The following is a 16,254-nucleotide window of genomic DNA, read 5'->3' as shown; positions in this document are numbered from 1 at the left end:
TAATCTCATTTAGCTCCTATTGTCACTGCTTCAGTCTTGATCTTGCATGTTGTTCCCACACTTTCTGGAGTTTTACCTTCCTGTTGCCTATTATAATGTGAGCTCCTGGGGCCCATGGGGCAGTAAGGATCAAGGTTTTTACAGACCACTGAATCCACCTAAAATAAATCCTTTACTTCTTGTCCAGGCTGCTGCATGCAGATTGATACCCCAAGTAAGGGATAAATATGAAATATTACATGCTAGGCTAAGTATTTGGCTGTTTGCACTTCTGTAGATATCAGGCATTAGGCTTAATTTGATCAGTCAGAAATCTCCTCTGGTAAGGAGAACTCATGTGTGGGACATCATCTACAGAAGTCAGTGGGGAGAGAGTTTGTGCTCTGAAGATCTCAGCCTGGGAATGTGGAGCATGTAGATGTCTGCATTGCATTTTTGCTTTCTAAAAAAGTGAGAGAGAAAAGAGTGAGAAAAAAGAAATAGTGGAGAGGGAAGAAAAGTTAATTTAAACAAATTTCTACTTATTTTATTGTACAGTGAATTTCTAGAGAAAGAGGGATGGAATTAATTTCCATAGTTCATTAAGATCCTGCCTAAAGGGTCAAACATACTGCAGTCAGCAAAGAGGAATAAACTGAGCCTTTGGTGAGTTTTATGTCCGGTCATAAAATAATCATGCTCTTTCTAAAACCCTGAAGTATTGGAGAATTACAGGACTCCTTCAGCTGTGGCCCTATAGTATACCTCACTTGAGAGTCTGGGCTGTGTCCATTTTTTAAGGACTGTGATTTTGTTTTTTACTATGACTTGTGAACTCTGGGGCAGAAAAAAATGCCTGTGGATTTTCAGAGCACCCACCACCAGCAGAGTCCCTGCAGGATTTGGGCCAACATTTAGGCCCCATAGTTTGCTGGGGCTCTTCACCAAGTAAGACCAGATGATGCTATTAGGGATGCCTAATTGTACTCCTCCCTTAAAGCAAGCTGGGAGACACTCAGTTCCTGTTGCTTTTTATCTGTGTGGTTTGGTGCCCTTCCTGTTTCAGGCTCCTGTGAAAAATCCCTGCCAGAACATTTCAGAAGCAGGATACTGTGGCAGCCTTACCTCTTGCTTTCTTGCTGTGCTGCAGATATCATTGTGCCTTATTATGAGACAATCTTTGAAAATTGTGGAGCTTTTACAAATCTGCTCATTCTCCACAGGGAAGAAGTTCTGATGGGTGATAGTGTCTGCTCCAGCAGCTCCATCAAATTCAGAGCTCTCCTTTTAGGTGAAATTACAGCTCTACTTCATTTCCCTGATCTTTCATCAGGTTTTCTTCCTCTCCCTAACCTCTCAGTGACCTATTCTCTCAGAGAGCATCTAAGAGGTTTTATAGACCTCCTGTAACTCCACAGAGCCTTTGAAAACTAGGATGTTAGACTGTGATTTTTTTCCCTGCTGGTTTTCCTCTAAACCTTCCTCTCTGATTTTAGCTGTGTTCTCTGCATGTTCCTTCCCTCTTATGCACAGCCAGCTGTCAGAAACAAGGGACACTTTGGAATCAGCTTGGAAGTAGAAGTTAGCTAGGATAAGCTTCCTGACACCAGTCTGCTGACTGATTTTTCAAAGTCATGTTTTGCTGTGAGGACTCTTTTGAACTAAATTAGATTATCTGAGTGTGAAACAATCTAGCATGATCCTTGATGGCTGGATAGCTCAATGCTGTGAGTGATAGAAGAGATGTAACAAACACTACCCAAAACTATTATGTGTCTATGGTTTTATATTCACCTGTAAATGGTTGGTGTTTATTTATATGCAGGAAAACAAAATGATGCAAGAGTTCTGAGAAAAGGCACAAATCAATTCCAATGCACTAGTGTTTGTGGACTGCTTTCTAACACAACTGGCAAGACCAAAAAATTACAGAAATCTGGGAGGAATTATGATGACCCTTTTACCTCATGTAAATTGAGGTAACACCTGACATGAAGACTGATGAGCTTCAAACTGCAGCATCTGTGTGTCTGGCACAGTGATGTGGTGCTGTAAGCATAGAGCTGGGAGCCAGGACACCTGGTTCTGTGCCCAGCCCCTCTACTGCAACCCTAAGGACATTCCTCACCTTGTGCTGCTCCTCCTCCTCAGAGTCTTGGCTGCTTCAGCTGCTGTCCCTGCACCTGACACAGTGGGGATTTGCTTCCTCATACAAGATTCCTGAAGCTCAGTAATGACACCTGATGCTGAAGAAATTCCACCCTTGAGTAATTTTGATTTGGGGATGAGTCAGTCTTTGTCATATTCCATAGGGTCACAGCAAAGCAGTTGGTCCCATCCGTGTTGCAGGGGAAGGAGTTTGGGAAAGCACAATGTTGTCAGGCTCCACATTGTGGTTCTAAGGGCTGCTTTTGACTAAATGAAGAGGTCTTAAGATTTCTTACAGATGCTTGGATTATTTAGAACTATAGCACAATTATGGCAATCCATCCATGGGAAGCCAGTGGATCTGTGGTACTTGGTGCAAAGATTACAGGTTCAGGTCTGAATCCCTGCCATGATGGACTTCAGGATGGGTTCCTGTTTTTCACAGCAAAAGGCAGAATCATGGAGCAACTGCTGTGTAGGCACACTGTGTGTGTAAGGGAAATGTAACTTGCTCACTCCTGGTTGGTGGCTGGGATTCTTCCCCACCTGTCTTTAGAGGCTTGCTTCCCTTTTCTCTTTCAGAGAATGGAGATTGAAGACAAAAAGGACTTGGGAAGACAGATAACTTATCAGCAAAATAGTTCAGTGGTGCTTTTAGTCATATTTCAGTGAAGGCTGAGCTCATGGTATGGATTTCTCAGACTTAGTTGTGGTATGATGTGATTGAAATCCTCCAGACAAAGCCAGGGCTCCCTTGATCTGGAGAGATCTGGAAATCTGTAAGAATTGCAGGACTGAGCCTTATGGCGCCACAAGTCCTTTATGCTAATAATTTACAATGTCAGGCAGCTCCATGTTTATGTAGGTAATAAATCAATTTATATTTCAATAACATAGCATTTTTAGTGAACATTAGCAGTGCCAAGGGAGCACCAGCTCAGTGTTCTTTCATTTGCTTTGTTTCCTTATCAGACTACACCATTTTTACTTTATTTGAGGTTTTTTCTCCAGAGATGAAGAAAGTTTTGACAAATCCATAGAAGTGCATTGAAATTAGGAGGTTCAACACAAAAGTCAGAGATCACAAACTTAATTAATTACTAATTAGCTGCCACTGTTGAATAAGTTAATTGATTCAATGCCTCATTTATCAGGCAGACCTGGAGAAGGTTTATCCAATGTAGTCCCCACTGCAGGCACTGCAGATGTGGAGGCACTAAATAAAGTCAGCTCCAGTGGAAATGACCAAGATACATCTTAACTTCTCACCTGGTCATTGATATTTGGAATTGTTGGCTGAAGTCAGTGACTGCTTGTTCAAGGACACAACAGCACAGAGCAAGGCAGAAGCCATGCACTTTTGGCATGTGCATTTCTAGGGGCAGATAAAGGTTTGTGACACTGCTTTTGTCAGGTAATTTTTCTAAGTTATAAATTTGAGAGCATGAATCTTTCTTAATTTGCATTTTCTGTATTTTTACCACATACAAAAATGACTATAGTGAGTAAATGGTTGTGTTGGTTTGATTGTTAATCTGAATTACATTAAGCAATAGAGATCAGCATAGGACAGGAAGAGGAATAGGAGAGGATTTGCCCCCAGTATATTATCTTCTCTAATTAAAGTTTGCTTATCTTTTTTTTTTTTTTAATGTCTGTCTTAGATACCTTTAATTTTGCCAAACTTGTAGGAACTCAATATATTTTCGAATTAGAATTTTTCTTCTGAATTTAAATAAAACTGGTCATCAAATGCAGTAATTCCTGGGCTTGTGTGGACAGAAACCACAAAGAGTGCCTGCCTCTTCTTAAGAGATGAGACTAGTAAAAAAATTCATGTTTTGTTTTCTCCTCTCAATTAATAATGTTCCTCATAAAATAAAATCTACTTTCTTAGAAGTATTGTTTTAGAATTTAGAGCACATGGCAAGTGACTTCCCAAGGCAATTGTTTTCCTCTTATAACATCTTAAATATGTGTTCCTAGGTTTGTACTAAAATAAAATAGAGAATTTACTCTAGACAAGTTATTAGATGATGTGCATAACGTAATTACTATGGAAATTACTATAACCAGTACAACTAAATAGAAAGTTTGTTTCTTGCCTTTAGTAATTTACAATTTTTTTCATGACTAGATGATTCTGAATTAGAAGAATTAGATTCAGTTGAACAAAAACCCAAACAACCCCAACCCCCCACCCCAAACCTAATTGCATGCAGTTTTTTTTAAAAAAATACAATAACAAAATGATCTTTATTTTTCTTAAATAACCTCTCATATTTGCTCAGTCTTGTAATATTTTTATAAACTGCTAATACTGTAAAGTCAGTCTGAGTTTTAAAAAAATGAAGGTGCTGTGCTCCTGCAAAACATCATATGTAATTAGGAAAAACTAGTGGAAGTTTAAAGAAGTAGAATTTTGACCCTATTTCATGCTTCTAGCACAGAAAATATGGATTTTTTTCCCTGTGTTTTTTGTTTGGCTTAGTTTATTTTGGTCTTGTGGTTTTTGTTTGTTTGTTTTTCTGCCTTTTTTTTTTTTTCAGAGCCCCACCCTTTCTCCTGGGCTGAACTCTAATAATTTGTTTGGAAAATATGACCAAGATTTGGAGCTAGAAACACACTGACTCCTGGTGAAAGCTGTGGAGTGAATCTCAGGGGTGACAGGAAGGAAGCTTTTTCCTCACTCTTTTTCCAGAGTGCTACAGTGGGTCTGGTTTCATCCAAAGTCTCTGGAGCCCACGGGAATGTCACTGACAGGGAGTGTGAAACCAGCACCTGCATTGTATCAGTAACTCTGAGCAGGTTTACACCAGTATTAAATTTCTACTGATTGACAAACCCAGTGGATTAATTTTTATCTATTCTGTACATACTTAAAGGCTTTCTTGGAACTGCTGGTGAATTTATTAAGACTCATAGCTGGCTTTTCTTTTTGCACCTCAATTATAATTCCTAAAAATATTGGCTTTGTCTGTTGATTGCAGAAAAGATTGACTTTAAAGCTGGTAACTGATAAAATCTGTTGTAGAGGAGAAAATTATATTCCTATCATTGCTTTTGGGGGATAATTTGAGCTAAAAGTTATCTGTTTTCTGTTGGGGAACAGCAATTAGATTTATGGTATTTATTTTTGATCACTGCATCATTTAGATATCATGTTTAAAGCCTGCTCTGTTTAGACATCTGTTTTTCTCATTAACTTGATAAGTTTTGATGCTCCATCATCCATTTCTGCCATAAACAGCTCCATGTCTCATTTTCCTGCTGTCTCCTGTTCATAGGACACATTCTTATCTTCATATTCTACTCCTTCTTACCTTAAATCTCACATGAAAATTAATTTAGGACTACCCAAAGAAAGAAAGTAATAATCTTTGTCTTAGCTCTGGCTTTAATTTCTTCCTGTAGTTTTGGACTTGCTACTCAGCAGAGGAGGTCCAAGGATGGAAATGTTACTGTGTGGGAGAGTCAGGAATGGGAGAGAGGGGATGGGGGAGACATTGAAAGACACGGTGGAGGTGCAAAAACACCTGGGCTGGCCCAGGCTGAGATGCTGCAGGAGATGATGGAGGAAAGGTGACTGAGATGCTGCAGGAGATGATGGAGGAAAGGTGACTGAGATGCTGCAGGAGATGATGGAGGAAAGGTTACCCGGGTGGGGAGGAGCAGAGGGACAGACATGCCACCTCTCATCCTCCCAGGGCCTGTGGCACAGTCACTCAGAGAATGGAGTCCCAGGGCTTTGCACAGGAAGAAGTTGCTCCAGAGATGAACTTTCACCTCAGGACAGATGCCAGACACAAAGGCTGAGACTCCAAGATCTATCTGTGGTCTCCACAAGATGTGCTGGTTTAACTGAGCCCTTTGTGCCGAGTCAAGCCTGGAAGTCTCCTACTTTTCGATTTTTATTGATGTTAAGTCATGCCCAAGGGGGATGTAAATCACATCAAGAAAAGCTCTGGGCTGAACTCTTCCGATGGCCTATCACTGCTAAAAGATAAATCTGTTACATAAGCAGGAAAGCCCTGTGGGACAGAGGATGTTCAATGAAATTTGTACAGATAATCCATAAACACTGTCCTGCTGGGAAACAGAACAGAAAACGCTGCTGCTTTGGCCATGAAAGATCTGAGAAAAACACACCAGATCCTGTAATTAAATGACTTGCAGTGTTCCTAAATGTTATGTTTCATCTAGACTTCTTAAGTAGAGTTAACTAGAAGCTAATTGAAATAGCCCTCTGCTTTCTTGCAATGTATCTGGTACTGACCGTAGAGAGTTTATCTATTCACAGAACATCATGAATCACTCCCCTGTTTAAGAAAAAAATTGATTGCTGTTCTAATACTTATTGAACACCTATAACAGATGTTTAAATCTCTACAAGCATGAAATAATTAAAATAATAAATCTCCCCCTATTTGACAAGACTGTTAGCAGAAATCAAAGATATAAATAATCGAGTGGAGCCATGAGACATTATTCTGCCAAATATTGTGATCATATTATCATGGAAATTTCAGACCTGATTCTACCATCCTTATTTAGGCAATGCTCCCATCAGGTGTTGCTGTTGTGATTAGGGCAGTGCTTAGTAAAGATGCCAGGATTAGGGCTCAGGACAGTACAACAGCAGGACCTCCAGAGCCTGGCTTCCCCCCACAGAATTAATGTCTCAGCACTCAGCTGTCCTTGCCTATATCTTCAAGAACTGGACACAGATCTCTTTTATCCTTTTCTTAGGGTTTGTTTTGCTTCAGTGAATTAATTGTAGTAGTATGTGGGCACCTGCATTTGCCCTTTGCAGTGCTTGGCTGCCTCACGGGCTGGGAAATGTCATCTTACACCCAGCCCATGGGTAGAGATGTGAGAAGGGGCTCAGCTTCCATCTCCCTTCCTTCCTTTGCAGCAGCAAACATGCACCTCCTGTTTCACCAGCAAAAGCTCCTGAGCTCTCCAGGAGGGGCTGGCACAGCCCCAAGCTGCAGTTCTGCGCAGAATTCAGGACTCACTGAGTCCAAGAGGAAGAGGTTATTCTCCTAAAGCTTGGTGGCCCAGGACAGGGCAGTTGTGTGGCCTGACCCAACTTTTGCATCATTGACTATTTTGTGACCAATATCTGAATGGTTCTTGGAACACAGATTGAATCCATCTCTTGCTTCTTCCAGCTGAGTACCTGATGGAAATCCCAAATCAAGGGGTTCCAAAGATTCTAAAAATTCTTGATTGTGGTGAGGAGGTTGTTGTATTTCCATGCTATCCAGTACTCTGGGAATGACCTTTTCTGAAAAGAGTTTCTGAAAAGGAGCTAGGTGCCAGATCAGCAAAAATGCCAATAGGTTATCCATGGCCTTGGATAAATCCTGGGGGTGACTCTGACATGGCCTGAGTTTGCTTTGTTGGCCTTTGGGGCAGCAGCAGTGGAGTTATGTGCCATGGTTCATTCCCCACTGCCATTACCAGAGGGATATCAATCACTGTCACTACACCAGCAAAATTAGTGAATTATCCTGCTGGGCACTGACAATGAAAGCACAGAACACTGCAAAGGCAGGAGGACACTGGCACATCTGTGTACATGGACAGGAGTTCCCGTTGTTGCTTCTCCACCCTGGGTCTTGGAAATTTCTGGTTTCAAAATTTTTATGTGAAGCCCCTGAAGACAGCAGGGTGATATAAATTATTCTCCCATCCAGCCAATCCCTGATTATTGAGCACATCTAACAGAGCTGACAAAGGCTGGGAGAAATGGACATCCATAAGAAAAATGAAAAAATGAAGAGTGATATTAATCCTAGAGAAACCTATAAAACTGCAACATTGTCTTTTTATAAAAGAGCTACAGGACTAGAGGTCTGGATTCACACAACAGGACTCGTATGACAATAACTAGACAAGGAAACACAAAAACCCCTCATCATCCAAAGAAAAATAAGTATTTTCATCTCACAACAGTGGCAGCCTTGTGATTAGTGGTGGCATTCTCTTGTTTTCAGAGTAATGAGTATGTAAAACTGTGTTTTGTATATAATTTCTGGGCACCATGTCAGCTTCTTAAGATCACTTGAAAGGGAGATCAGTGGGAAGGATGCCACAGCAGTGACTGGAAAATAACTTTGCAAGTCTTTCTTGTTTTTCTTCTCCTTCAGCCTTCACACACTCCCCCAGGAATCCTGGCTGGCAGAGGAGACAGAGAATTGTTAAACCTGAGGCAATTCCAGCCTGGGTGGTGTGAGGTGCCCACCTCAGAGCTGCAGCTGGGCATGTCCTTGTGCTGGGCATGTCCTTGTGCTGGGCATGTCCTTGTGCTGGGCTCATCCTTGTGCTGGGCTCATCCTTGTGCTGGGCACGTCCTTGTGCTGGGCATGTCCTTGTGCTGGGCACATCTTGTGCTGGGCACGTCCTTGTGCTGGGCACATCCTTGTGCTGGGCACATCTTGTGCTGGGCACGTCCTTGTGCTGGGCTCATCCTTGTGCTGGGCACATCTTGTGCTGGGCTCGTCCTTGTGCTGGGCTCATCCTTGTGCTGGGCACATCCTTGTGCTGGGCACGTCCTTGTGCTGGGGACATCCTTGTGCTGGGCTCGTCCTTGTGCTGGGCTCGTCCTTGTGCTGGGCACATCCTTGTGCTGGGCTCGTCCTTGTGCTCAGTCCCTGGCAGCACCTCTGTGGTCCTGTGGTTCTTTGCTGTGGTATTTGTGCTTTCAGGTGTTTTAGTAGCACTGCAACTTGTGGTTTGGGTTTTTTTTTTCCCTTTCCACTTAGCTGTGCTAGCAAAAGAAACCTACAAGCCTTTTGTTCATCACTTTTTTTTCCCCCTTCCATGGCAAATATTTACAAGTAAACCAATCAGTCATTGTCAAGGGAACTCTAATGGTATGCTCCTATGTGGATAATTATTACTTCCTTGTCAGCAAAAGGTTATGAAATTTTTTCTTTTGGGAAAATGCAGTAGAGACTTTTTCCTGGCAGGCAAATATTGTACAAATGTTTTTCTCTGGATAATACAGCTGAAAAGCTCCTTGTAGGACTACCTGACATAAATGCTTCTGTTAGGCCAATTTCTATGTCACTGAAAGACTGTTGACTCTTTTCCTAGGAGGAAAAAGAGCTTTCTATGGTTTCTTCCTACTGGGAAAACATTTTTACTGGTTCTGTCAGGAAAATACAAATAAAATCAGCCCTGTTTCTTTTTTTTTTTTTTTTTTTTTTTTTTTTTTTTCTTTTAAATGCATCAGAAGCTTGGTTCAGAAAAGCTGTTAAATACATGATTAAATCGGTATTTACAGGGACAGATTCTTGCCTGCTCATCTTTTGAGTAGCTGCTCATCAAAGATTACTCACTGGACCAGGTTCTTAAGCTTATGAGGGGAGTTGAGTGGAATGATTTACTATCTGACACTGGCAGCACTTGCAACTGGCTTGGCTGGATGGACTTTTTCCTGGAAACAGCTGTCTTGCATTGAATCAAGGCAAGTTATCTGAAAGAAACATAGAATCACAGAGTTCAGGTTGCAAAGACTTTAAAGATAATTGAGTACAGCCAGTGAAAGAATACTGCCAAAGCCCACCACCAAACCATATCCACATGCCACATCTGGACATCTTTTAAATACCTCCAGGGATGGTGATTAAGCCACTGCCCTGGGCAGCCTGCTCCAGTGCTTGGCCACCCTTTCAGCAAAGAAATATTTTTCTACTCTCCAGCCTAAACCTCTCCTGGTGCAGCTTGAGGTCATTTCCTCCTGTCCTGTTGCTTGTGACTTGGGAGAAAGCCCAAGCCACACCTGGCTCCAACCTTTCAGGGAGCTGTAGAGAGTGACAAGCTCTCTGTAAGCATGAAGGATTCTTAGATGCCTTCTGCCAGGTACCTGTAGCAGTCAGGCAAAGAGGGGCCCAGAAAAGTGTGTTGGTCCAGGGCAGTGTGCCTGTGCATGGTGGCTGCTGTCTCTGACATTTATTTCTTGGCCTGGTTTTGTCTAAATTTGTAGAATATATTTTAGAAGGTGTGAGGTTTCCCCCCCCCGCCCTTTTTTAATTCTTCTCTTTTTTACCAATGATGGTGGGGAAAGTTTCTGGCATTTCAGATACTTTTGACTATCAGCTATATAAGGAAAGTTTGAGAATAGAGAAGGCCTTCACTGCTGACATGAATCAATGTGTGGTGCATGATGTGTGTACAGGAGAAAGAGAATGACACACTCTGGAAAATTATTGCTTTTCACCCTCTTAATTACTGCTGCTCTGAGGTCTAGGCTGATGTCTAAGTGCTGTTTCTCAGCTGCTTTTGTGTACAAGACAGAGTAATATGATTCTAAGAATTAAGAGGAAGTAGAAAATGATTTGCAGTTCAAGAGGTCTAATTCAGCCTCATTCCTTTCTGTCAGTCTGTCCCCTCCTGGTGCACTGCCACACACACAGAGGGGTGGTGGCATCCCTGTGCTCCCAGCAGAGCTGAGCAGCAGGGGCAGCTCTGGGGAGGTTGCTGCACAGCTGGACTCACCAAACTTCACACTGATCTTTACAGAAGGACAAAATCTTGGTGTGACTTTGTGAAAGCTGCAGTCCAAGGTGCTCTGCTCCAGTCCCATCCTGGTGCTCAGCAAAACTCTGCCTGTCTCAGAGGAAGGGTAAAACTTGCTGCTGGCTCTCTTCACCATGGGGAAAGAACACTGTGATGAAATTGGGCAAATGTTGAAGCCAGTGGAGCTCACCTAGGGCAAAAGTAACACACCCACTAGCTGAGCAATTTCCTGGAACAGCAGACAAAGCTGCTTATTTAATAGCATTGGACCCTCATGTAATGAACATATTTCTCTGTTCTCTCAATTTTTTGTTAGTTGATTGAGATCAATGGGGATCTTTGACCTGAACCATGAGCAGGGGTGAAGCATGCAGAATTAGAGGGCATTTGGCTGAGCAGAGCCAGCAGGAGTCCTCAGGCTGCTGAGCACATGCAGTGAAGACAATTTATATGCGTGAAAATTAAGTGGAAAAATTAGCCTTTAAAGAAGCAGCACACTAGGGAGAGTGAGGAAGTTTGATGGATTCATGTTGCTTTCCTATGATTATAACAACATAAAATCCCCAGAGGTACTGCAGGAACTGAGAGGCTGTTGAAGCAAATGCTTTTGAGGGAAAATACACTGTTGGTGCAAAACATTAATTTGGCTTTCAGAGTGACCATGAGATCAAAAGGTAGCACAAGGGCACCTGATGGGCAGAGGGACTGGGAAAAGGACATTGCAATTCCTGCTTGTGGACCGTTGCTCTTTCCCCAAAACTTAGAATGAGTATAAATTTGTTCCAGTCTCTTAATTTCCCCCCCTTCTAAGAGCTGTCTCCTCTCTCTGCCTTTCTCACTAGAAATACCTGCCTGCAGACCAGTTTAAAGTTTGTCTATGAATCCTTGACAAAGAAGCATCTTTAGTGGATTATCCTCCCCAGCCAGCAGTGGCATATATGAACTCAAACATATTTGGGTAGTTACAAATAAGTAAAGTTGAAGTTGGAGGAGGAAAGAAAATACTTACTCAATTTCAAGTAAATGGGGGATACAAAGTAAAATATTTTCTCAGGTTTTCAGCCTTTATTCTGTTTATGGGAAATGTCACAACAGGCTGACACCCTGGCCAGCAAACTGCAGGGTCACATTCCTCTCGCTTGTGTGTGAAAATTTCCCTTTTCAGAGCTAAGCTGCCACTTGAAATAAACTTCTTTAAGGTACTGGCAGGTCCTAACTTATTTTTGGAAGGGGCTTTCAGTTTTCACATATTTCTTTTCAGCAGTAGATGGCAGCAATTTTCTTAGTCCTAATCTGATAAGATCTGTGTGCTAATTACTGTAAATGACTATATTTCAAAAGGTAAAATCTTCAGTTGCCCTTTTCAGCAGACATTTTTTAACTAAGATATCGTTCCTGCTGTCCTGCAGTTAGTGCAGTGCTGGGCAGTGGCAGACCAGTGTCTCCCAGGGTGTCTGTGCTGGAGGGGCAGCAGGGCACTGACTCAGCCTGGTGAGGTACCAGGTAGATCAACCTCACCCCTCTCTGGGGTTATTCTCTGGGGATAAAAGAGATAAGGGAAAATGGGGGCCCACAACCTCACCTTCATCTGGGAGGGGAAGTGAAAAGCTTGGCAAATAATGAAATGCAAAAATGCTATGATGAACTGACTGGTTAAAGTCTGAAGAAAATGAAAAGAGCAGAGACGCTCTGGCTCAGAAATAATCAATCTATGCGTATTGCTCTAAACTGAATTTTCCTCTTTGTAAAGGCTGTACATTTATTTCCAGAAAAGGATCCTTAGGAGACTCACTTTTAAATGAAAAGTTTGTGATCAGTACAAAGGTTTACAACAAGAGGCAGAAAGTGTGAGAAATGGATTGAGCAACATTATCATATGAAGCTAAAATATAATGACATCTGCTATGTGAGCACAGAATAATGTTGAAATTAGGGAAGCTTCATCAACTTTGAATGAATAACTGATCTCCAGTGGACAGAAAAAAACCTGATTTTAATGATTGTTTTAAACTAACATTCGGTGAATAAATGTTTAATGCATTTGTTCTAAATCAGAATTAACTGCAGTGACATGTCTTTTCCACAGCTCAAGCACTGCTTCTGTTCAGCTGTTCATCTATCCTTCCTATCTCCCAAAGTCTGCAGGAAGCTGGGATTTTTAGAGCTTATTATCCATTTTGAAATGACTGATAAATATATCCCTTACTACTGCTTTTGATGATGTGTCTGGTAGATTTGGCTGTGTCATGGGAAACGCAAGTACAAAATGAAGAATCCAACAAATTTGTGATGGGGTAATTGTCTTAAAACCATATTAAGCCCTCTTCATCTTGAAACACTGCAGGAATTATTATTACCTGTAGCTTTGCAGTCACCTGTGTTCCATTTCTCACTGTGTGTTCAAACCCACCTGCTATTTCATAATTAAAAATCTGCCCGTGGTATAAAACAGACAGATGAAGGAGACTAACGTGCCCCAAATCAGAAAAATAATTAGAAAGGGCTGGGCATGGGGTAAGAGAAACATCCTTGAGTAACCTGAGCACTGTCACCATTTAAATCATTGTGAATGCTGACCTATTTAGGAAGCAAAGTAAAACTTTTTCCTTAATCATCAAAGAAAATTTGGTGTAAGACGTGACCTTGTTGGAACTGGTAAAAATTCCTTATTCTTGGCTGCACCTTCAGTAAGTGACTAGTTAGTATTATGCCTTTAACCAGAGACAAATAATCAAGGTCTGGCTACCCTGGTCTACTGCAAGGTCTCTTTAATGCCTCAAGCATCTCCCCCAGCTGTGGTTCTGCTCTTTGCCTGCATTTGTGTTAGTCCCTACGTGCACTCCAGGGACAAGGGTGCTTGTGGGATGGGTGCTCGTGTATTGTTGAAGACGTTTGTCCACTTTTACAAGCTCCTTTTTGACCTTACCCTGTTTTTCCTGCTAAAAAGATCACGTACACAATGAGCAGAGCTGCTGTAGAGCCACCTTTATGCTTATTCAGCAAACATCCTGCCTGTTCCTGTGGTAGCAGGGCCACTTCACACACAGTCCCCAGCAGAAAAATGCAGGAAAACGAGCCTGACTTCTTCCAGGGGCTCTTGCAGGGTCTCTAACACAGAGCAGGGATGAGAACAGGAGGCAGCCCTGGCACAGGGCACACGAGTGGAGTGAGAAGATGCAAAGCAGGAACCTGCTGCCAGGTGGGAGAAGAGGGATGAGCTCAGGCACTGACATGGCTTGTCCATAGCTGGGGACAGCAGAAAGCAGCAGAGGTTGTGAGCATCAGGTTTTGTGTCCAAGTCAATTAGGGGTTTCAATTTTTACATTATAATTGAGATTAAAATATTTTATTTATCTGCTTGATGTTTTTGAAGTGTTCTCTCCTCAATGACATTGCCAATGTAAGCACTTAAATTTTCTGGGAACAGGCCATTTAATATCTAATACATTATCCCCAGGGCCTGGATTGGAGTGATTTTGGCCAGTGAAATACTTCATGCTTTAAAATGATAGCTACATGTGGTAGGAGGTCTGTGCTTGTCTTCTCCATGACTGCTCAGCAGCCTGGCTGCTCCCTGGAGTACTGAGGAGTTTTTCTACCCCTCCCTGCTACCAGCAGAGTTCTCTGGTATATGGTGGCCTAATTTTTGACCACGTGCAGATGCTGTGAAGGGTTTGTTTGTAGCTTTGTGGCAAATGTCTTACAGGGATCTGTGACAGCAGGGACCATCTCCCTTTGTAGAGGATGAAATGAAAGTGCTCTCGTTATCAAACACGCACCATGCTCTCACCGAGTGCAGGCTGCAGCTGCTGGGACATCAAAAGGTGATGAGTTTGCATTAGGCAAGTAAACTTGCAATAGGAATTCTCCCTCTCTAAGATCCCTGCATCCCTCATGATGCAATCCTTTGGGCAAGGACTGTCATGTACTACAAGGCTGTGTAGCTTATCACAACAGGACTCTGGCTCAGCTGATGCCTCCAGACACCAACTTAAAATAAATATTAATAACATGGCAGCCTCCATGCTTACTATATTCCTGCTTCCAACCTCCTTATTACTGATCATCTACAGCTGGAAAAATGGATGCAAAATCATCTTCTTTCAAATAAGGCTGTGCTAGAAGTGGAAGGGGGCAAAAAAAGGCAACTGAAATAATTGCAGGCATAAGGGGGCTTTGATTTGAGACAATATTAGGCATTTAATTCTCAGAGCAGACTACTAAATGAAATTGTGATGGAAGGATGTATAATAATGAATGGCACAGAGAAGGTCAGCAGGGCTGACCCTGTGTGTTTGCAGTGTATGAAAGGAATGCCCAATGAAACTTAAAGGTGACAGGTTTGAAACAGATAAATGAGTTATTTTTATGCAGTGCAAATGTAATCTGTAAATCTCAATTCCACAAGAGGCTATGTTGTTATGAGATACCCTTAAAACAGACCTGATGAGTTTTTTACTCACCACTCTTACTAGAGCTATTCAGTTCATTTAAAAGGATTTGAGCTTCATCTTTTAGCTAGAAATCAGAGGTGGCTGTGTTTCAGGAGCAAGCAATTCCAAAATCTTATAAAACCTGAACTGAAGACTGTATCAAGAACATTTAACACTCAGAACTATGTCTTACCCTTTTTTCTGCTAAGAGGTGCTAGGTATGGTAAAGGTGGGTGAGCCTTGTTGAGCCATGTGTTCTGAAAGTACTCTGCAGGCTCAGAAATATTGAATTCACAATTGATTTTTGTACTTTCCTTGGAATCAGCTATCTTGAGAAAGCAAGCTCCCTGTTTTGTTATGATATAGCAAGTGTTTTACTCGTTTTATCAGAGGAGATTGTGCCTAGCTAAACCTTGTTCCTAAATCTTTATTTTGGGGGTCAAAACCAGATTAAAACATCTGGTGATTTTTTTTCTGGAGTGTTTAGTACTAAATTATTTCCAGTCACGCAATGTCTTTGTGGCTGAGAAAATGCAAATACTGATGCAGTGATATTCTCTGTAATCTAGCAGTTTATTTAACTTCATCCCATTAATACAATTAAATCTGAGGTGATGATCACTGCACTGGGCAAAGCAAAAAATTTGTTTTCTCAGACATTGATGCAATAAAAGAGAATCCTTTCTGTCTCTGGAGATTTCTGATGCAGTCAAAGAAATCCATGTTTAAACCAGTAAAGAACGTGGTCCTCTGGCTTATTTTGAGTGAAGACTCTAACTGCAATACTAGTGGAGTACTTACTTCTAAAGCTGTTATAGAGATAAATTTTGGTCAATGAGATGTCTTCAGTCCCACTGAAATGTTTGCATGGAAAGCTATTTTTTTTCTTTTTACTTTATGGTCCCACAGGTGCTTAGGAAAAGAAAAGGACCAGATCAAGAGGAGAAAGGTAAAATATCATACATCTCAATCAGTCCTTCTCAGTATCAAACATGGACATCTACTGAATACAGAAGGCAACAGAAATAACTCTGGTGTTTGTTTTACAAACATCTAGTTTACACAGGGGAGGAGCCAGGGAGTTCAATGTGCTGGCATTTTTAGCCATTTAAATTTTCAAATGCAGCTGAACAGTGAATTTTGATAATTGGTCTCACTAACATTC

General features: G+C 41.7%; 1 protein-coding gene across 2 annotated transcripts in view; it reads left to right on the top strand.

The window, feature by feature from the left end:
- The window catches only part of IL1RAPL2 (interleukin 1 receptor accessory protein like 2), a 410,823-nt gene that overhangs the window by 43,374 nt on the left and 351,195 nt on the right, over positions 1–16,254 (top strand). For both annotated transcript variants that reach the window (XM_085571059.1, XM_085571056.1), the window contains exon 4: positions 15,999–16,038. The gene's annotated coding sequence lies outside the window, so the exon portion shown is untranslated. The remainder of the gene's footprint in view (positions 1–15,998; positions 16,039–16,254) is intronic.

The sequence above is a fragment of the Lonchura striata genome, chromosome 4A (genome assembly GCF_050655825.1).
Source record: "Lonchura striata isolate lonStrDom1 chromosome 4A, ASM5065582v1, whole genome shotgun sequence".
Taxonomy (NCBI): domain Eukaryota; kingdom Metazoa; phylum Chordata; class Aves; order Passeriformes; family Estrildidae; genus Lonchura; species Lonchura striata.
The sequence above is the reverse complement of the archived record's forward strand: the minus strand, read 5'-3'. Positions and strand labels throughout refer to the sequence as shown.